Raw genomic sequence first — 3064 nt, 5'->3', positions numbered from 1 at the left:
AAAATGTGTTTGTTCTTTCTTCATACCTCCATTGTTTCTTTACATGGCAGAATTAGATAAATTTCCTGTTAACGAAGAAGTCTTTGTTTGAAGAGGCTGCTTGCTGCTTTTTTCTAAACGTAACTTATTTTGCCCTTTTTCTACTCCTGTCTTTCTGTGGATGAGGGTGCAAAACTGAGAGCAGGAGACCCTTCAGAAGCCATAAACCAACCAAATGACTGGTTCCAGGGAGCATTTTTCTCCAGGACCAGAAACAGAAATAACTCTAGGCCCAGAAAGCTGCTGCAGTTCCCCCCCATCACTTGCGTGTCACAGCTGAGAGCAATCCAGCATTTGCTCAAAGGTGAAGCACTGCTTCCACGCGAGCAGACTCCGCGTGACATGTTACACAACAGCACTGGCTGGTGCTGGCGGCTGTCATGTCCTTCGGCAGGACAGCCCCAGACACGCTGCGCTGCCCCGCTGACATCCCCTCTCCTGTGCCTCGTGCTGCCGTGTTCACCCGCACTGGAGATGGGCTGGAAAAGGGCATTCCCCTTGCAGCGGGAGCAGGATGAGGAGGAGAGATGCTGGTTTCGGGATATCAAGCCCCAGCGACTTCTACTTTGCAGCCAAAATGTCTCTCCTCACCTGCTGCGCTTCTGTGCTGCTGTATCTGATGTGCCCACCTCTGCTCATCTCCCCTCAAGAAAATTACTGAGAACAGAGGCTGTTCACACCAGTAACATCTCTACTGACAGAAGTTCATTTGTAAATTCGTATTGACCAGAGCAGCGCGGCATTGATTGTTCTGTCTGCTTTATGTCCCGGCCACCGCCAGTGACATTGCCGGCGCAGAGAGGCTGCGTTCGCAGCTCCGGGAGGGCCGGCATGAGGCTCCGAGCAGCCGGGGGGTGCGTGAGAGCCCTGGCCTCTCGAGCATGCCAGACGGCAGCTGCAGCTCCCTGGCCCCCAGCCCCCCAGGGCTGAACGTTAACCACCTCGTATGGGATTAATTTTCCTACTGTCTGTTTAAACTAGCTGACAATTTTCATTCAGTGAGGAAGTATCTATTCATAATGTTTTCCAGGTAAACTGTTCCTACTGACGAGCATCGGTGCGTGCAGGAGCGTCCCGGGCTCTGCCCACTTGTCACACATCTGACCTAGGTGAGTGTGAGCTGAGACTGTACGTTACCCAGCGCGGTGAGGACTGTGGCACATGGTGCAAGCTGGCTCTAGCCCATCCTCAATTTTTGGGCCCTGATTCTACTTTCATGTGTGTGTCTGGCTGCAGATCCATGCTCTCTGCAGAGGAGGGATGCTTGCTTTCAGTGCTGAGGATGTTTGGTTTCAGCCCTGCGAGTACCCCTGGTCTCACATGCAGTTGCAGAATTGTTAGATGTCTTTAATTAAGTCAGTGAACTCTGCCAGTGCAGCAGATGCCTCCATTAACTGCTCAGCCACAGGCGTTTTGCAAAACAGTGAAGAATAGGAGTGCACCAAAGGAGAGAATTGCTTCAGCTTTGATCAGCGTCCCCTGCAGCACAGGGCCTTCAAAGAGAGGCAGAAAGCTCCCCGTGCTCAGAAGCACCGTCTTGCAGCACGCAGGCGAATTGGATGGGGCGCCTGAGTCTCGTCAGAAACACCTACTCCCAGTTCTCTGACCTGCGGTTCACCTTCCTTGACAGAACTGCTTTTTAACAGAAAGTAATCTTGCAGCCCAAGCTAGGGGTGAGAGCAGCTCTGGAGGTGAAGCAGCGGTGGTGAAGGAGGGCTTCATGCCAGCAGCAGGAGAGGCAGTTCTTGCGCCTGGGGTCTCGCGGGAGCTGAGCTGCATTTCCTGTTTGCTGCTGGCAGGCTCCAGGGAACAAGAATTTTTAGGATGTTCTTCGCAAACCAGCAGGACAGTGCCAAAGAAACACCTGGTTTTGCAATCATTTTTTCCTCCGCTTGCAAACAGCTGTGCAAGGCCCTGAATGTTTGCTGAATTCAGTGGGATTTCAGCAAAACAAAGGCAGCTAAGCCTTGAGGAGTGATTCAGAGAATTCACTTTCCAGTGCCATTAACCCTGGAGGCATTGAAGATCAGCTGGCCCATGAAGCACCCTCAGTAGCAGTGCCCAGTGCCTAGGAAGGCTCAAGGCTCCCAGCCAGGCGCAGCAGGGCACCCAACTCCAGCCCGGTTCGGCTGAGTTTGATGGCCCCATCCCTGAGGCATGGCCTAAACCTCCCTGCCACCCTCAGCCAGCTCCGGTTTTGACCCAGCAGCCACGATCAGCCCTGGAAGGACGGCAGCAGAAACGTTTTGTGACACTCCCCAGGACCACAGGAGGGGTCCGCAGCAGCCCAGGTGGGTGCTGGCTGCTCATGTGCATTGCCCGAAGGCGCTGGGTGTACCACGGGGAGCGTCCCAGCCCTCCCACTCTGGTGTCTTTGGGGAGGAGAGGGCTCTGCTCAGCAAGCCAGGGACCATACTCACAGACAAAGTCCCCGGGCAAGTCTGTGCCCAGTGACTGACCCATATTCCTCGTTTTTCCCCGTAAACCACACACCTGGCACAGCGATACGCGTGCGGCTCAGTGGTTCTGTTCGGTTGGCACGACGCAGACGCTTTGCTCAGCACATCTTCAGGAGGGCGCTCAGCACTGGGACGCCTCTGGGATCTGCCCCAAGGACAGCCCCGAAGGAGCCGTGTATGAACATTTTGGAGGACGCAGACAAATGAGCTGACAGGGAGCTGGTGGGCACTGCGCAGAGTTAGGTGGCCGCGAGTGACGGCTTGACTTCCCTTTGAACGGAAGGCTGACTTCAGCTCTGCTAGTACTGACCAGGGAGACAATCAAAGCACAATTAAAGTTCAGGCTTGATGGGGAAACAAGCCCACTGCTGCTCTTAGGAAGCCAAACGTTGCACTGTTAAAGGTAACACCCACCTCCGGCTTCAGCCCGAGGGTGTGCTCGTCGGAGGTAACGGCACGCGTTCGTACCTTCGTTAACCGAAATCGTACTGCCGGTCATTTTACAAAATGGAAGGCAAAGTTTATCGACATTTAAAGAATCACAGCATGCGCGGGGAGAAACACTT

The sequence above is a fragment of the Cygnus atratus genome, chromosome 9 (assembly GCF_013377495.2).
Source record: "Cygnus atratus isolate AKBS03 ecotype Queensland, Australia chromosome 9, CAtr_DNAZoo_HiC_assembly, whole genome shotgun sequence".
NCBI lineage: Eukaryota > Metazoa > Chordata > Aves > Anseriformes > Anatidae > Cygnus > Cygnus atratus.
Note: the sequence above shows the minus strand (reverse complement) of the source record.